This window comes from Lontra canadensis, unplaced genomic scaffold, assembly GCF_010015895.1.
Source record: "Lontra canadensis isolate GAN:19392208 unplaced genomic scaffold, GSC_riverotter_1.0 scaffold10, whole genome shotgun sequence".
NCBI classification, from domain to species: Eukaryota; Metazoa; Chordata; class Mammalia; order Carnivora; family Mustelidae; genus Lontra; species Lontra canadensis.
The window spans coordinates 5,209,929-5,229,751 of NW_022631004.1; positions in this window are offsets into that span (position 1 = coordinate 5,209,929).

A 19,823-nucleotide genomic window follows, 5' to 3' on the forward strand; every position below is an offset into this window, starting at 1 on the left:
GAGGAATTGAAAATATGCTAGAGCATGAGAAATAGTAGGCCATATCATATATTTTATAGCAGGTTCTAGATGATTTTGGCCACTTTTTCATATGCTCCAGATTCTTAAATTAATACCTGCAATATGGTGATTTCTCTTTTCTGTGACCTGAAAAAGAAAAGTAATGTATCTGGTGTAGGTGCTATTTAGAATTTATGGCCTGATTTTTTTTTTCTTTTGACTGGTGTTGGCCAGAAGCTCCTAGCAGCCTTCCCAAGCAGCTAAAATGAGCTCCTGGTGACTCCCCCATAAGGGCCGAGGTAGTGCACATTTATTTACAAGGCACATCTGACTTGGCTTCCCACCACTGGTACTGAACCATCTTGGGAATGGTTGACATAGAAAAGCTAGGAGGGCTTTGAGTGGTCTCTCCCCAACTCAGGGCTCCATTGGCATATATCTGCTCCTCAGCCATGTTTATTTCTCATTTTTCATTTTCTCAATTTCTGCCCCCCCCCCACGCCCCCGCCTCCCACCTCTTCTCTATCCCTGCCTCGTTCCAGTGCCTGCTGCTGTAGGGCAACAAGAAAATACTCGAATCCTCCCCAGCATGCTCTCAAGGGTCATGTCCCTGAGTCCTGCCCCTGGTTTTGCAAGTGCTCCAATTACCCTGAAGAGAACGGAGACCTGCGGCAAGGCTGGCTCTCTCCCCCACTACAGGGTGTATCCCCTTTTGGGTTGGAAGCCACTGCTGTTCTTCCCCTCCTGAAGTCACAGGATGGGGGATGGGGCCTTAAGCCAACCTTGCTGAAAGCTCCAGGGCTTTTGTTTTCTTTGGTTCTTTTGTTAGGGTCTTCTCTGTCTATGTGAACATTATGCCATCTAGAATGAGTTTTCAAACTCTTGACATTTGCTTTAAAGGTAAGTCTGCTTTGAACACTGGTGGAAATTTCAATCATATTCCTATTCATAGTCAAGGAGTGAGTGGGAACTAAAAATACCACATTTTGGATTTTTTTTTTCTCCTGAAGCCCTGAACAGAAACACAGCAAGTCCTCCAAGGGAGGTGGTCTGGCTCCCCTGCCCCGTGACCCCCCACTGTCTCCCTGTCAGCACGGGCTCTGGGACGCCCCCGGCTCTCCCACGAAAGCGCCCACGAGTTTTCAAGGCCGTTTTTCTAAACATGTAAAATGAAGTTCCCTAAATACATTACAAATTTAACAGGCAAGACAATTTGGCTATGGAAAAACCTCAGAACAGTCAGGATGTTCGAAGTATTAAAAGCCAAATTAGCTGACAAGTATCATCTCCACTCTGTGCCGCCTGACATCAAGCAGTTCTAAAAGTTATTAGCAAGACGTGGCGGCCAGAGAGAGCTACGTGCTGCTTTCAAGCCCACGTTCATTATTCATTGGCTGGTTCTGCCCGTGCCCTTACGGGGCCATTAGAGTCTCTAGGCGTGAACAAGCCAGGCAAGTGCAGGGTTGGAAAATATTTTACTTGAAAGGCAATTCTAGCATAGACACTGATTTACCATTGATGGCTTCTCGTGAGTCAGTCTTTCTAAAAGAGGAAAGTTTCCTTTAAAAAAAAAAAAAAGAAGAAGAAGAAGAAGAAGAAAGAAAAGAAAAGAAAACCTCCAAAATCTGTCAACTTCTTTTTCACCAGATCTGTCTTTTGGAGTAGGATTTAAATTAAGACAAGATGACTCACTCTGCCAATGCCTCATTAAAATAGAGATATCTTAAGAAAGCCAGAAGTTTGGACGTTAAGAGGTTGGACACAAATTGTTCTTCCATTTCTGGAGTTCTGCTCTCCCAGAGATAAAGACATCTGGAGAAGTTCTTATCTCTTGCCCAACAGGGTCAGGGTGCCCCCTTAGCAGTGTGGGCACACGTTCTGACTGACAGGCGGAGGTAACAGCCCGTGGCCAAGGTAATCACCATTTGGTAGGACCATACCAAAGCTAATTATTAAACTTAATTAACAGGAAGCTTAATTAACTTATTAGCCATCCAACAGTGGAGAAACTGCTAAAGGTCACTAAGGGACCAGTCAGTCCTCAGCTGTTTTATTTTAGGTTAAGGGCAACGCAAGAAAATATTTACCAATGAAACAGAACAAAAGGAAAAATTGCTACAGATCAGAGGCACCATGGTAACACTCCATTCTGAATGCTGAGCTGCGGCCAGAAGACAAGCGATAATGATAACAATTTCTGGTAAATTGTATTAGATAATGCTTGTCACAGATATACAAGCAACTGAGCCATTGTCTCCCTACTATGAACTTATCTATTCCTTTCATTTAAAATCCAAGGGGAAGAAACTCATCCACATGAAAACAAGTTGCGTTTTGGATAAACTGCCTAGGCGTTTTTGCCGATGCTGAACATGTGAGCCTGGTGAAATGCAAGTGGGCGATAGCAGTAGGCACTCAAGAAATGGTAATTACCCACTCTCCCTATCTGCCCATCCCCACTCAGACCTGTCTTTATGATTAGGCTCATCCTTACTTTCTGGCCAGAAAATATTAATGGGACATAATACAGAAATACCTACTGTAACTTACTGCCTGTTTGATGTTGGGTAAATCCATCCAAATCCGTGGAACTTATGGAGGAAAGAACATGGGTTTGCAGGCCAGACTGACAGATTCAACACCTGGTCCCGCCACTTATTAGGTGTCACTCGGGCAGGTCTCTTGGCCCTTGGGGACTGCCCATGCAGCATGGTTGTACGGAATAAAGGTAATAGTGCTAAATGGCCCAACAGTGTCTAACATTGAATAGGACCTCCATAAATCATGGGATTGTGTTGAGTCGGCTGTTTAAGTGACAAAGAGCAGGGGGCCTATTTATTCATTAATTCTTTTATTTATGTATGATTGTGGAGCATGTTCTATGTTCCACATCCTGAAGGAGCTCCAAGGTTATCTGGATCACCCTGGGGCTCTGGAGAAGACTAAATTAGTCTTACACCCGTGGACCATGGGGAAGGATTTGAGCCATTCCACTCTGCCCGGGGTCTTATTCCACTGAAGCTGTCCTAAGGTTACCACACAGAAGTAGTTTTCAAACTTTTTGGTCCCGGTACCCCTTAACACTCTTAAAAATCACTGAGAACTCTGTATTAGCTTTCTTGTTTCTGCTGTAACAAATTACCACAAACTTATGGCTTAAAATAATGAAATCATATCACCTAACACTTTGAAAGTCAGAAGGGCTAAAGTTAATGTCAACGGGGCTGATTCCTGCTGGAGGCTTTGAGGAGAGTCTCTTTCTGTATTTTTTGCAGGTTCTTGAGGCCACCTGTATTTCTTGACTCCTGATCTGTTGCCCCACATCTCTAATCTCTGCTTCTGTCATCACATCTCCCACTGCTCCCTCTGATCACCTGCCTCTTATAAGGAACTGTGTGATTACATCAGCCCCATCCAGATAATCCAGGATAACCTTCATCTCAGATCTTTAATCTTATCTATACTATAAAGTTCTCCTTGCCACATAAGTACCATTCAGAGGTTCTGGGAATTAGGATGTGGACAATTTTAGCAGGCCACTATTCAGCATACCATAGATCTCCAAGAATTTTTGTTTATGTAGATTATATCTATCAATGTCTGCCATGGTGGAAATTAAAGCAAAGGTTTAGACAGCATTTATTTATTAATTCACTAAAAAAGAATAGCAAACCCATTATAGGTTAATGTAAATAATTTATTTTAATGAAAAATAATTTTATTTTCCAGAACAGAAGGTAAAGGCAGTAAGAATGGCATTATATCACATGTTTACAAATCCCTTTAATGTCCACATTAATAAAAGACAGCTGTTTTAAAATTTTGTGGTTGAAATCTATAAGGAAAATCTAGCCTCATATAGATATGTAGTTGGAAAAGGAAGATACATTTTAATAGATTGTCATGAAATCGTGAACATTCTTCTTTGATACTACACTAAAACTCAACAAGTGGTGATTTCTTTTTTTTTTTTTTTTTAAAGAAGATTTTATGTATTTATTTGAGACGGGGAGAGGAAGAGAAAGAGCATAAGAGCAGGCAGAGGGAGAAGCAGACTCCCTGATGAGCAGAGAGCCCACCTATGTGGGGCTCAATTCCAGGACCCTGGGATCATGACATAAGCTGAAGGCAGACGCTGAACCCACCGAGCCACCCAAGTGCCCCTCAACAAGTGGCAATTTCTAAAGGTCAGTTGCAATATGGAATCTGAAAACATACCCATGAATTTTTCATACCCTGTTATGGTAAACACACTGGTCTACTTCAAATCCATTTTGATTGGCTCTTTTGCTCGTGCATGATTTTATAACATTGTATTAAAATACTGGTCATTGGAAAATACTGATTCATTAGGTTATCTACCTATTGACACATTTCATTATATAAAATTTAAAATCACAGTCATTAATATCACTACAAGTGTATCAGAAAAGTCTTTAAGAATTAGAAAGTTATCAACAAGTTTTCCAAAATTCTAACTTCCCTCATTTTTGCTGGAAAACTCAAATGTTATCTTCGGCGGCTAATACTGCCTGTTGATTCCCTCAAAGTGACAGTCTCACTTAGTTTATTTTTGAGACAATGTCTGCCTAATACTCAAGTCCAAACAGCCATAGTTAGTAAGCTCTTCTTTCAGACAAAAATGATGATCCGTGGGGGAAACAAGTAGCTAGTTAGCTTACAACTCAAATGATTACAAACTGTTTTTCCTCAAAACAATCATCATAATTTAGTATGCCACATAAGGGTTTTATGCTTACTTCTCATCTTGTCACGAAGTGTATTAAAAAGGTATGCACTCAGAAGTTGAGAATTAATAAAATTAATTTTTATCGCTAAACAAGAACATCCTTAAATGGAATTGGCTTTGGTTTTATAATGGTTTTTAACATTTGTTTCTTTTACTCTGATTTTCTGGCAATTTGGTGCCACTGCCTGATTTGTGCTAAGGAACCAATTTGCAAAATTCATGACAAACGTCAAGATAAGACAAAGGCAAATATCTTAGTATTATTATAAAAACAGTTTTGACCTCAACAGATTCCTTGAATGATCTCATTTAATCCAGGAGTTGTGTTTGCTATCAGGAGCTGCCTCTGTGATTTCTTTTTATTTTTTTTTTTTTAAATTTTATTTTTTATAAACATATATTTTTTTTCCCCAGGGGTACAGGTTTGTGAATCGCCAGGTTTACACACTTCACAGCACTCACCATAGCACATACCCTCCCCAATGTCCATAACCCCACCTCCCCTCTCCCACGACCCTCCCCCCAGCAACCCTCAGTTTGTTTTGTGAGATTAAGAGTCACTTATGGTTTATCTCCCTCCCAATCCCATCTTGCTTCATTTACTCTTCTCCTACCCCCTTAACCCCCCATATTGCATCTCCTCTCCCTCATATCAGGGAGATCATATGATAGTTGTCTTTCTCCGATTAACTTATTTCTCTAAGCATGATACCCTCTAGTTCCATCCACGTTGTCGCAAATGGCAAGATTTCATTTCTTTTGATGGCTGCATAGTATTCCATTGTGTATATATACCACATCTTCTTTATCCATTCGTCTGTTGATGGACATCTAGGTTCTTTCCATAGTTTGGCTATTGTAGACATTGCCGCTATAAACATTCGGGTGCACGTGCCCCTTCGGATCACTACATTTGTATCTTTAGGGTAAATACCCAGCAGTGCAATTGCTGGGTCATAGGGTAGTTCTATTTTCAACATTTTGAGGAACCTCCATGCTGTTTTCCAGAGTGGTTGCACCAGCTTGCATTCCCACCAACAGTGTAGGAGGGTTCCCCTTTCTCCGCATCCTCGCCAGCATCTGTCATTTCCTGACTTGTTAATTTTAGCCGTTCTGACTGGTGTGAGGTGGTATCTCATTGTGGTTTTGATTTGTATTTCCCTGATGCCGAGTGATGTGGAGCACTTTTTCATGTGTCTGTTGGCCATCTGGATGTCTTCTTTGCAGAAATGTCTGTTCATGTCTTCTGCCCATTTCTTGATTGGTACCTCTGTGATTTCTAACAATTAAGCATTCCAGATCATTCCTACCATGTTCATTTATCTCTTGCAGTACCGGCTTTGTATGGCAGCAGTTTTCAAAGTGTGGTCTGTAGACCCCTGGGGATCCCCAAGACTAATCAAATAGACAAAGCCACAGAGGATTTTTCAAATTAAACAATCATTCAAAGGGTATGTGCCAACAACACTGATAGTTTCTGTTGATTCTGTCTTGTCCTTAAGTCTTTAGGCCAGCTTTTATTTTCACTATTAAGGCAACTCCAACAAGATTTGGAACTTGAGTTGGCTGGAGGGCAGAAAATGTTCAGATCCTTCTTGCAACTATTTCTTAAATAGGAATAACCTACACAATGCAATCCATCTTGGAGACATTCTGGTTTGCATCCTCAGAATCACACTGTGTCTCATGCCAGAAGGCCTTGCTAACTCTGATTGCTAAGGAGATAAAAATAGATCATTAAATAGCAGAGAAAACCAGAATGAATTCTAAAAATAAATACTAATTAGATACACTTTTTAAAAATAAATTCTTAGTACCTTATCTTCCCCTTCAATGTTAATTTATGACCTTAGTACCTATTATTAATAAGTCCTTTTTACCAGTGTTGGTAACTTGATAATTCATAAGACAATTTTAGATACATTATCTCATGTGATTCTTGCCATAAATTCCAAAGGAACATCCATTTTAGAGATTAGAAAAAAACAAAACAAAACAAAAACAAAGAAACAACAACAACAACAACAACAAAACCAGGCTCAGAGAAGCTGATTTACTCAAGTACTCTCTACTAGTTTTCTATTGTTGTATAATCAATTGCCTTAAAGTTATCAGCTTAAGACAGCACAAACCTATTATATCAAAGTGTCTGTGATTAGGAGTCTAGGCACAAGTACGCTGGGCCTGCTACTCTAAAATCAAGGTGTGGGCAGTCTCGTGCAACACTCTGGGTGCTCTTCCAAGCTTACATGGGGGCTTGAAGAACTCAGTTTCTTGCAATTTTAGAGCTAAAGTTCCTATTTTCTTGTTGACTATTAATCAGAGGTCAGCCATAGCTTCTAGAGACCTTCAGTGGGTCCTAGACACCTGGCCCTCTTACAATTATGGTAACATCTTTCTTCAAACCCAGCAGGAGATCTCTCTCCATGGGCTATGATGGAGTATCATATAATATAATGTAACAAGAGTGCCTACCTCAGCACCCTTGCCACTGAATATAACATTTCCAAGGGGGCCATTATCTCCTCATATACTCAGGTTCCACACACAAGGGGATCATACAAGGTGTGTACACTAGGGGACAGGAATCTTGGAGGCCATCTTAGAATTCTGCCCTCCATCCATCCACAGATCAGTTACAAGGATTAGAATTCAGAGCCAGGTGATCCAACAGTATTCCATGTAAGCTAGAGATGGGGTGTCAGGAGCCTTGAGCTCCTACACACCTGTCTTTTTTCACACCCATTTCCCCTGTAAAACTTCTCTTCAAAGTCAGTGAGGCCTCCCCATTCCACATAAAGGACATAGTTGAAATATATTCAGCAAGACCAAGTTTGAGCAACTTGATCTTGTTTGGAACCAGTCTGATGTAGGTCAGGAAGGTATCCTGGGTGCCAAAGGACAGCAACACTGGTGGTGGCATCCTCCTAGGTTGCTGAAGTATCTTTATCCCTTGTGCACACATAAAGCTAGGCCTGTCTGTTTGTAGTGGCCAAGTCCCTTTCACTTCATAGGCATCCTAGTAACTGTGTTTAGAACACAACTCTGCGCCCGCCTTCCCCATGTCCAATCCTAGTTTGTTTAGAGGTTCCTTCTGCATGTCCAGCAATTCTAAGTCATCTTATGGTATGGCTCCATCACCCGGGATTGTCCTCCTGGGGAAGTCATCACTAGCTGTCCAACAATATTTGTTCTTCCCTTCATGGGCACAAAGATAAGTATTTCCCAGGCCCCTTTGTGGTTAAGTATGGCCACAGGGGTCAGCCCTCCCCAGTGCAATGTGAGTAGAAGTGATTTGGGCCACTTCCTGTCCTGACCCATTAAAAATCTCCACACTTGGTCCTCTATGCTCTTTCGCCTTATTTGAATAGTTGTGGATGATGATGAGATCTTTAGACATGAAGAAGCCACAGATGGAAGAACCCCATGGATGGGAGGTAAGTGTCTCCCTCAATTCTCTCAAAATACTCACATAAGAAAAATATAATCTTCTGTGATCTTGAGGTATTTTCTATTTAGGTTTACTTGTTACTTTAACCTAACTTACACTAATACCTTCTCTTCTGCTTCCACGGCTCCTAACCCAGTGCTCACCACAGAGTAAGCAATTGGTCAAAGAACAAATAGATGAATATTTGTACCTACTCAGAATCCTGCCATCTTCTATTTATTTTCTTCTTTCAGCCCAACATAACTTTATCACAGCAAACAATGAGTTCTCTAAAACCTCTAGCATTGGTATTTAATGTCCTTGGTATTGATCATAGATGACCTTGATGTTACATTGAGTTTCTTGACCAATTCCATCACTTGAGAGGCATTTTCCTACTTGGGGGCTAGCTGGGGAACATGAGCAGAACTGCTGTGACGTGTTGCCAACCAAGAATCTTGATTTCAATTTGGACTCTTCTGATTTATAATAGTAACAGCTATGATTTCTCCAGTGCCTGATGTAGAACAGGTGATAGATAGATGATAGATAGGTAGACAGATAGATAGATAGACAGATAGGTATAGATAGATAATAAGTAGCTCGAGAGTTAGATGGATAGTTACAGTCTGGCATATATACACATGTACACACACATACATATGTGTACACTTGTGTGTGTGTGTGGTAGAGGGAACAGAGATTTTTAAAAGTTCATTTCATTTCTTGATGCTTTTCTGTCACATATGTATATTCTTAATCTGAACAATGAACCTGCAATATGTGTACTGTCATCATTCTGTCTGTGATATACATAAGAACTAAGACTCAGAAGCTGAACTTATGAGAGTCAAAGTTGGTTCCTGGCAAACAAAGAAGGCTTCAACCCAGGTGTTCTCTCACTTCTCCATACAGACTTCCTGTCTAACACAATCCCCACTTCAGGGTTTTCCTGTCACTGAACCAATCTTGTTTTCATTACAAGGAGTAATAGTGTCACCTCTACCCCATATGACACTTCTGTACAAATTAGAACAAGGCACCCCTTCATCAAGATAATTTGCTGCTATCTGCCAGAAATTTGTTGCAGAAAATAAGTCTTCTATATCTATAATGTTCATGATCATGCTCCTTAGATTGTTCAGTGTTCAACTTACACAACAGTGTGGGGCTGCTGTGGGGAAGAATAGAAAACTGTCTTGGAGCAAATTTTAATATGATGGGTTTATACTCCTGAATCTTGAAGCCCAGAGGACTCTTGTTTTTTGCGGAAGTTTGGTGGTTCTATGTCTCCCTATTCTAACCTAAACCTGATTACAGATGATTTGAGGAGAGAACTGCCTTACTGTTTCTCTTGAATTCCATTCCCTTACCTGTGAACTCTGAATCCTCAGGAGTAACAACCAGACCTTGCAGTTAATTTTACTTCTGCTGGAAATGTGGTGCTCCAAGAGTACAAACTCCTGGCAAGCATGGAAGGGAAGAACCTCTGGCTGGGGCATTAGCCATGCTGGAAGCAGCAGGGGCTCAACCATCCTTCAAGATTCTCTCTCAATCTGGAGATCCCATTACTTCTCCTTTACTGTGACAACCAGAAAGAGAAATGGAGGGATAACAGGTTCATTGGAACTTTCTTGAAATTAATCAGATATGTGTCCTCCAAGGCAGTGCATTAGGAGGAGCCTGAGAAGAGAGGGGGAAAGATTGTATTAAAAATGAACCCAGGGTGGGGCGCCCGGGTGGCTCAGTGGGTTAAAGCCTCTGCCTTCGGCTCAGGTCATGATCCCAGAATCCTGGGATCGAGCCCCATACCGGGCTCTCTGCTCAGCGGGGAACCTGCTTCCTCCTCTCTCTCTGCCTGCTTCTCTGCCTACTTGTGATCTCTGTCTGTCAAATAAATAAATAAAATCTTTTAAAAAAATGAACCTCGGGGTGCCTGGGGGGCTCAGTGGGTTAACCCTCTTCCTTGGGCTCAGGTCATGATCTCAGTGTCCTGGGATCGAGTCCCACATTGGGCTCTCTGCTAAGCAGGAGGCCTGCTTCCCCCTCTCTCTCAGCCTGCCTCTCTGCCTACTTGTGATCTCTCTGTCAAATAAATAAATAAAATCTTAAAAAAAAAAAATGAACCCAGTCCCCAGAGGGCTTAAAGGATCCGGGAGATATAATTCCCAGGCACTACTGCCTATGTTTAGTAATTACTAGTGTTTCTTGATTTTGTATTTTGTTGCATGTAGATTTTTCTGCTTTAGGAAGGAATTGCTTCAGAGCAGAATGAGTTACTCAAGTTAACCTTCAGTCACTTGGAAGAAGGCTTATCCAGATGTCAGGCTCTGACATCTGGATGAGCGCCAGTCACCAAAGATTACCTAGTCTCGGTAAGCCTCTGTTTTCTCATCTGTGTAATGGGAGAAGTTAATGGTACCTACTTTGCAGAGTTGTTGAAAGAACCTAGTAAGAAAATTACTATAAAGTATTTATTGATCTAAGTGCCTGGCATTGAGCAAGCACTCAGTAAGTAATAGTGATTATGATCAATGTAATAGTCATATAAAACTAGTAAGATACCTACCTTTCCCAAGGATGACACGATATCTCTCCTGGTCTTGTTCCATTTAGCAAAGCCTCCACCAAAGCTCAACACTTACCACCTTGAAAGAAATTCTGCAGGAAAGACAAACTGTAGAGAAGAATTAATTCGGTGACATAAATTTGTGCATGCTCTCACTCTGCCAGCCACATCTGTGCCCTCCACTTCTCCTGTTATGCATTGGAGCAGTAATTCTAACAGAACCTGGTCTTCTGAGCCTAAGAGATAACAAAGAAATAACTAGTCTAGTGGAACTACCACGGGGATGGGGAGTTTAGATAAAGACACTTATTATTAAATTGTGCAGATCCCTTTGGACTCAGGACCTAGCATTTTCCACCTGCCCACTCCTACACTTCTGCTGTCAAGATCTGGATTTAGACATGTGGCATTTTATGCATGGAATGAGAGAATTTGTGAGTGTGGATTCAGCCAGGAAAGGTGAGGTTGGGCTTAGATCTCAAGGCATCCCAGTTTCCACACCCCCCTTACCCCTCCTTTCCTGGGAAACCAGCCATCAGGAAAAAGAAGATATACAGATTGGAATTTTTAAATTGATTTTAAATCCAATGTGATGTGGGGGCACCTATGTGTCTCAGTCGGTTAAGCGTTTGACTCTTAATTTTGGCCCGGATCATGATCTCAGGGTGGTGAGATTGAGCCCTATGTCGGGCTCCGTGCCCAGCATGGAGTCGACTTGAGTTCTCTCTTTCCCTCTCCCTCTGCTCCCCTCCCACTGCTCACACTCTCTGTCAATCTCAAGACCAATATCATGCAAATGTGGTTTTACAAATGACTACTTGTGTAGGGAGGACAGTATGTGGACTTACAAATGGGAGGATGAATGGGAGAAGGACACTCCCTACAACCAAATAACTAGGAGCTTTAAAGGCCCAGAGCTGCCCCGCAGGGTTGTGTAGGCTGTGAGGTGTGTGCTACCTAAACAACTATACTGGGCAATCTTGAAAGAGTCTGAAATCAGCTCCTCTTGGACAAATGACAAAGGTATACCCAGCCAAGCTGTCCTTGAAGTGATCCATGCCCCTTTACCAGGATGCTCCCAGGATAAGTGCAGATATCTCAGGTTCCTTTCCTACACTGTGTCCCATCCCATCTTCATGTCCTGGGTGTAAGACCACATGTGTGATGGTATCATGCATGATGGGTGTATGGTAGGATCTGATTTTTTTTTTTAAGGGGGAGAGAAGTGATTTGAAGCCTGAATAAATGTCTTAGGAAATTCCAGTCAGTAGTCTTCTTGTTTTGGCTTGAGGTTTTTTGCCTCTTTCCTTGGCAGTTTGATCTTGAGGTTAATATTAAAAGGATGTTAGGAAGACTTCTACAAAGATCTAAGAGATGAAAAAATGATAGATGCTTTCTGGGTCAGGCTGAGTTTGTTTTGAAAACTGAGCCCGTATCAAGTTTGGTGATGGGATGGATCATAATGAGGCAGAGAGATGCAAGGGGTCAACAGTATGGAAGAGAGTCTGGGGGCTTGGTGGTGGGGTGGTAGAAACAGGAATGGCTCCCCGGGAAGCAGGAAGCAGAAGGAGGGAGGTTGCTAGGCAACTTCCCAGGGCAAAGGAGAGGAATCTTGAGGGAGGAGATGCTTTCGAAAGTGCTGTTTGTGCCGTGGGTGGATACCTGTGGCCAGAACAAACAGACCCAAGTGGAGGGTCACACCTAGTTGGCAGCCTACTGTTCAACCCGAGCTGCTTCCTGCATAGTAAACACTCAGGAAGAGTCAAGGACACAGAGCCCCAGGAGAAGTGTGGCAAACAGTCTGATTGGCAGCCAGGGTACAAAATAAAAATGAAAGCTATTTGTTCTAGAATTTATGCCACGGAAGAGACAATGGCATGGCCGTTGGCACTGAGGGCTGTGGTTTAAAAATACTTTCACTGAGTGCCAACGAGGTACCTGGTACTGCGTTCCTTGTCGGAGGAAACAAAGGTGACGCTGACATGATCCTGGTCCACAGGCAGCTGCCCGTCTCACAGAGCAGAAAGACCCAAAGGTATGTGCATTGTTAATCAGCTGGAGTTATGGGATAGAAAACAAAGCTGAATAATGAAGAGCCAGCATTCAAATCCCAGTCTGCATCACACCAGCCGCGTGACCCTAAGCTCTCATCTACAAAACACAAATGATCAGAGTACTTAGGTCTTAGGATTGCCATGAGAACTGAATCCATTGATAGTTGTAGAGCGCTGAGGACAATGTCTCGCGAACAGTAGAGTTTGTGAAGTCGGCTCCGGACAGAGGTAAAGAGCCAGGGGACTGAGTACAGTATTGACCATGGCATCAGCCTCTTTCTGGTGGTGTCCAGAGGGGCTACCCCTGTGATGCTGGGACCCTCCTACTTCCCAGCTCTTCTATCTGGTGGCTCTTTGATTCTCCTCCTGAGCATTGCACATCATGGTAAGACTCCTTTTCTGGGTGAAGAAGTCTTGTCTCTCAAAACCAGTTACACTGCCTCAGTAGACCTGAGTCAGGGGTCAGCACACTCAGCTCTCCCTCTTATTTGCTTTTCCTGTCTCCTGGAATGAGGAAGAGCACAGGCCAGCCGTGGTGCATTTCCTTTGCCATCAGCAGCTCATCTGTAGCTCAGGGTCCATTTCCTCTTCTTCTCCATCTCCCAAACCCCTAGCAGCACTACTTAGCGAGGCGGCTGCCATCTTTTCCTGGAAATGTACTCACATGTCCCAGAACACACACATGGGCATCTTTGCATTTCCTACCTTCCTGACCAGGTAATGATATTGCCTGTTGGACAAAAATATATTTAGATCTGCATATAAGCACATAATGTTCTTTGTTGTCCCAGCCACGTCCCCTGCAGGGGTTCCTGTGACACTAGGCTGGCAGGACCCAGAGAAAGGCGAGCCAGAATGTCAGCGGTACAACCAACAGGATGTTCACGGCACACTCTGCAAAAGAGAGAGAAGGGGGATGTCATAAAGCAGGCAGAGGGAAAGTCCTGAAAACTCATTTCTTCTGCTGGCCCAGGCTGCCTCACGCCCACCCTCAGTTCTGTCCCTTGGCCATCAGGGGTCATGTCTCCAGGGTCCCCATCACCCAGGACTGCTCTGACTAAGAGCATACCCTCTAACCTGAGTATTTTCCTGGAAAGAGAAAATGATCAGACAACACATAGTTCCAGTGTTCGGCCCCACAGGAGCTGTTTTGGTCAATTCAGATAAAGGCTGAGATTCAGAGCTCTCTCACTTGATTCTAAGCTAGAGGGCATTCGACTGGGGATGTGTAGAAATCTCTCTATTAATGCCTGACTCCTGTGGTAAGCCATAATTTTTGTGTTTAAGTACCAGGGCCTCTTTGGGGAGAGAGTAAAATGTGATAGTCCCTCCTTGTGCACAGACCCTATTTGGTCCCTCTGTGGTCTGCTGACTCTCTCCATCCTCACCCATCTGTTACACTGGCCTCGGGCCCACTTACAAGTTTGTTTGACCCTTGACCTCAGGCACACATCCAAGGCCACATGGGCTTAGATGGCCGATCTGAGAAATGCCGGAGGTGCCATCTGTCCTGCAGGAAGACCGTCTTCTGCATCCATCCTAAAGCATTGGCTCCATATTTTAATCACAGCTGGTAACTATTATTTGCCAAAATGAAAGATACCTGAACAGTAAGGCCAAGAAGACACACAATTCAGAGGCAACTTTAAATATTAGCTAGACGTTTTGAGCCATGGGAGGAGTTCCTGGAAAAAGTTCCTAGTAACAAAATAATAATAAATAAAATTAGAAAATTGCTCAGGAATAAGAAATTGCCGAGACACATAGAAAACCCCCAGAAAAATTCCCAGACCTTGGGGAATAACTCAGCCAACGGTTTTCTCAAAAATCACAGCTACTCCAAAGGTCTTTCAAGTCTTCTTCGTGGATCATTCACATTGAGGCCAACAAATTCCACCTTCCCTCATCTCAAAATATGCCCGGGTTTCTCCTAGAAGAACTGGAAACTCCAGTATTTCACGCAATATTTAGAAGTCACAGAAGGGAAGTGACTACCGCTGCTTACCCAAGCCCTGCAGTGAGAGGGTTGAAAGACATTTTTCTGCTCCAAAGACCTTCAGGTGGAATAGGAAGCAACTGCTAGAAAAGCCATTTTCAAAACAATTGCAAAACTTGTATTTATCAAATGAGTTTATCAGACACGACTGGCCACAAGCAGACGTAACTTGGTTTCTTTCTACAAAGACCCCCTTAGAGCCCACTGTGCTCTCGGTCCTCCCCACCCTGAGTGACACCCCAGGCAAATTTTATAGTGTCCCCAGTCTTTCTCAGATACTCAGAGTTCCTGGCCAGACCAATGCAATCTTTTACCCATATTTTTTTTATTGTGTTTATTTAAAGTTCCTCCCTTTTCCTCCACTTGGGCCTGCATTAGGTTAGGAATTTATTGGGGGAAAGTGGGAAAGGAAGAGCCTTAACATCTTAGGAGGGAAGAAGCCCTCTATCTCCTTAACTTCCCTTCCAATTCACTGTGTCTGGTTCAAGACCTTTGGGCTTGAGCTCAGAACAAGAAGGATTCGAGGAAAGAGTCTGAAAGACCTACATAGATGTCATCCAGTGTTAGTTCTCCCTGGGAATAGATTTATTATAGCGCGGTAGGAAACTAAAGCACAAAGATGGTACATCATTTGTCCAAGTTAGAAAACCAAGTTGAATCTAACTGTGGAGTTGATAACTCATTTGCCCCTTATAAACTCCCCAGGACTCAGGCAATGCCCCACGCTGCCATGTCCAGTGGTCTTCTCTGCTAGGGTCCCTTTTGAGATGACTTTCTGTTGGGTTTGCTCAGTGTGGTCAAAACTCTATGTTCAGCTATTCACCGAGCTGCCTTCCCCTCTGGGGCTGGCCAGAGGTTCAGCCAGTCTTTAGCCTTTAGATTTTCAGACATGCGTGAGGAGGCAGACCCTGGAGTCCCCAGATGTCCAGGGACACATGGCAAGACCCATGAAAGGTTCCCTTGGCTAACTCAGCTCTATGTGAAGGAAATACCCCATACCCTGACAACTCTCCAAAGAAAGTCTCTCTCTCTCTCTCTCTCTCTCTCTCTCTCTCTGATTTCTACCTCTTTCAAGGATTTCTTATATACTTCAAGGTAGGCTATGAGCTAAGATTCACAAGCTCTTAGTATTTCTGCTGTGGGTGGTATGACATCTACTGTTCTCAGCTTTATGGGAACTTAGCCAAAACTGAAAACTCAGAAAGAACATTAAAAGCCACATTTAACATCCTGTGATACATGCCCGAGGTAATATTCTTTAATGCATAACTCTGTCCTTTGTGTTCTTCTTCCTCTGCATTAATTAATTAATTAATTAATGGAAGGAAGGTTGGAGAAGAAAAAAGAAAAAGACAGAAAGAAAAAAGAGATAATGAAAGAAACATACAAGGACCAGATTGAGTATTGAACTCATCAGTGTAACTACCATGGTATGAAGCCTTCTTTGTGTATAACACATAATGGTTTATGAGGCTCTTTGCTGAATCTTTTAACAACAGTTTTTAAGAAAGCTGTTGTTGCCATTTTACAGATAAGGAAATGAAGAGGAACTTCAGGGTACCTCTAATTTTCGGAGGTGCTCACAAATGGACGGGGCACTTTTCCACAAGACTGCTATTATTCCACAATCAACAAACATCTGAAGACTTGACTGTACTTGGCCCCTAGGCTCCTGCACACCCCTGGTTCTCCCTCTCTCTCTGGCCGTTCCTTCTTCATCTTGCTAGTTTGCCCACATCCTCCCAAACTCTAAACACCTCTGAGCTCAGGCCTTAGACCTCTGTGCTGTCCTACCGCCCCTCACCATTTGGTTACTCTCACCTGGATTGGTGGCCTTTAGTATCCTCTCTCTGCTGGCGGCTCTCGAAGTTACATATCTGGTCCAACTCTCCCCACTATCCAGCTGCTTCCTCGCTCTCTTAAACACTAGACATCCCAAGCTGGGCTCCTGATATTCTGCTCTGAACTAGATCTTTTTGTAGTCTTCTTCATTTTAGTAAGCGGTAAGTCCATTCTTGAACTTGCTCAGAACAAAAACCTTGGAAGCATCTCTGGCTGCTTTCTCCTCTTGTGTCCTATATCTCTAATCCAGCAGACAGCCCTTCAGATTATATACAGAACCCAGCTACTTCTCATCACCTGCTCTGCTGCATGTTCGTCCAAGTCACCAGCATCCCACCTGAACCCCACAGTAGCCCCTTGATTGGTCACCCTGCTTCTGCCCCCGCCTCTTGAGGCTACTATCCACATAGAAGCACAGAGTCTGATCCTTTTCTTAAATGTTTTTATTTGCGTATAGTTGACACACAATATGACATTAGTGTCAGGTGTACAACATAGCGATTCAACTTCTTTAGAGGTTATGTTATGCTCATCTCAAGTGTAGTTGCCATCTGTCACCATATATTGCTATTACAATATCATGGACTATATTCCCTGTGCTGTGCCTTCTATTCCTGTGACTGATTCATTCCATAACCGGAAGCCTGTATCTTCCATTCCCCTTCAACCCCTTTCTGTCCAACATCCCATCTTCCTCCCCTCTGGCAACCATCCATTTGTTCTCTGTATTTAAGGTCTGATTCTGCTTTTTTTTTGTTTGCTTATTCACTTGTGTTTTTAGATTTCACTTATGAGTGAAGTCATATGGCATTTGTCTTTCTCAGTCTGACTTATTCCTCTTAGTAAAATACCTTCTAGGTCCATCCACACTGTCTCAAATGGCATCATCACATCCTTTTTCAGGCTGCCTAATATTCCTTTGTAGATATCTACCACATCCTCCTTATCCACTAATATATCTGTGAACACTTAGGTTACTTCCATATCTTGACTATTGTAAATAACGCTGCAATAAACATAGGGGTGCATATAACTTTTCAAAGTAGTGTTTTAATTTTCTTTGGGTCAATATCCAGTTGTGGAATTATTGGATCATATAGGATTTCTACTTTTAATTTTTTGCAGAACCTCCATACTGTTTTCCATAGTGGCTGCACCAGTTTGCCTTCCCACCAACAGTGCACAAGCATTCCCTTTTCTCCATATCCTCGCCAACACTTGTTACTTCTTGTCTTTTTTAGTTTAGACATTCTAAAAGGTGCAAGGTGATATCTCATTGTCACAACCATAATGCAAATCAGACTGACGCTTTTGAAATCCTAGTCATATCACACCAGAACTCTGCAGAAACCTCCCCCTGCCCAGTGGTTTCTCATTGTACTTGGAGCAAAACCAGGACCCTCTAAGATCTGTGGGCACATGTGTATGAACTACAGCCTTCCTCTCCAACCCCCTCTCCTAGCATGTGCTTGCTTTCATATGCTGCAGCTGCCCTGGCCTCCCCCGTCCCTTGAACCTGCCACATCTGCCCCCACCTGACCACTTTGCATGTATTCTCTCTGTCAGGAGTGCTCTTTTCCCACAAAATCACATAACTTCAGGACTTTACTTAAATGTCACCTTCCTCATGGGCTCCCCCACCTCTGCTGTATCAGACACCAGTATACCACACCCCAGAGCCTCTTGGCTTCTATTTCCAGGGCTCTGGGCCACCAATTCTGCCCCAGTTGCCACTGTAACACCCCACCCAGTGAGGGGTTCCCATCAATGTCACATGGACACAACCCAGCAGCACCTCCCCTTGGGCCCACACCATACACCTCTTGCCTTACGTTTCAGGGCTTCCCTACCTGGGCAAGGTAGCAGATGCCATAGGACCTGCTCTCTGCCCACATCTATGCAGGCCCAAATTGCCGAAGTTTAACACCCCGAAGGGATACCAGAGTTCACAGTAAACCCTTCTCCCTTCCTCACTTCAGACAGAATGCCCTGGGACATAGTCATTCCGATGCCTTTGGGAGTCAGTCCTGGGAGATGCAGAGATTGGTTGCACTTGATGGCAAGCAATGACTCCCATGGGGTGCAATTTTGGGTTGCTTCTTCCCCCTTTCCCTGCCTCACCACTCCTGTCCGTTGCTCTGAGTTCCCTAGAATTCTCTCACCAACAAATCATATAAGCTTTAGTTTTAAGTGCTGTGTTCTGTGAAATGTCCTTTATAAAATGGTAACCTCCCTCCTTTCCCAACACACACACACAACACACACAGCTTCCTATCTCTTTCTTTTCTTTATTTTTCACCTCAGCACTCGCCATCATATATTATATCATATATACTGATGTATTTCATTTACTCTTTGTCTCCTTGTCAAAATTGAATCTCCATGATTTTTTCTATTTTGTTTACTGCTGCATCCCTAGCCTCTAAAATACAGTAGCTGCTCAATAAATATTTGTTGAATAAATAGCTGAGTATGAAAAGGAGCTCAATCTGAAGAAAAACAACAGAAAACCAATGTATACATTCCACTGACAGGGAGGAAGTAACTGCCTGAGGCAGAGCAGAACCAGAGATCATTCTGTGCAGAGGGCCTCATGGGAGAGCCTTGGAGATCAATGACAGGCTAATTATTATGTGTCCCAGTGGTTGAGACAGTGTGGAGATCCTCCGGCAAAGTAACACTAGATTCACTTATGGTTTATGTTTATGAAACTGAATAAAACTAGCTTCAAGCATCTTGAAAGAAATATATTTTGTTTTCATCATTATTGATATTTTCCAAATTTTTAATGTAGATCTAATTTGTATTGTTTTATATTTGGGGGTAAAGTGTACAGTGACATCGGATAACATCTTTGCTACTTAGAAAAAAAAAAATCCTAATAGTTCTATAACATTCTACTTGCCTTTTACCCAGAAAATCACCTTTCATCAGAAGAAAATGCTAAAACTGTATCAAAAGTTTCACAGATTCGAGGCCGAAATAAATAAATTCCGAATAAGAAAATTCATTTCACACGTCGTCCTTGTGGGATTAGGAGGAGTTAGCTTGCCTTTCACATCCCTGCCAAGGCGAGCAGAGGTGCCTTTCTGATCAGTTTGGAAATCAGCCATATCAAGAGGCTCTTACAGCAGTCAAGCAATATTTATTTGAAATACAGATGGCCTATGAAACATCTACAA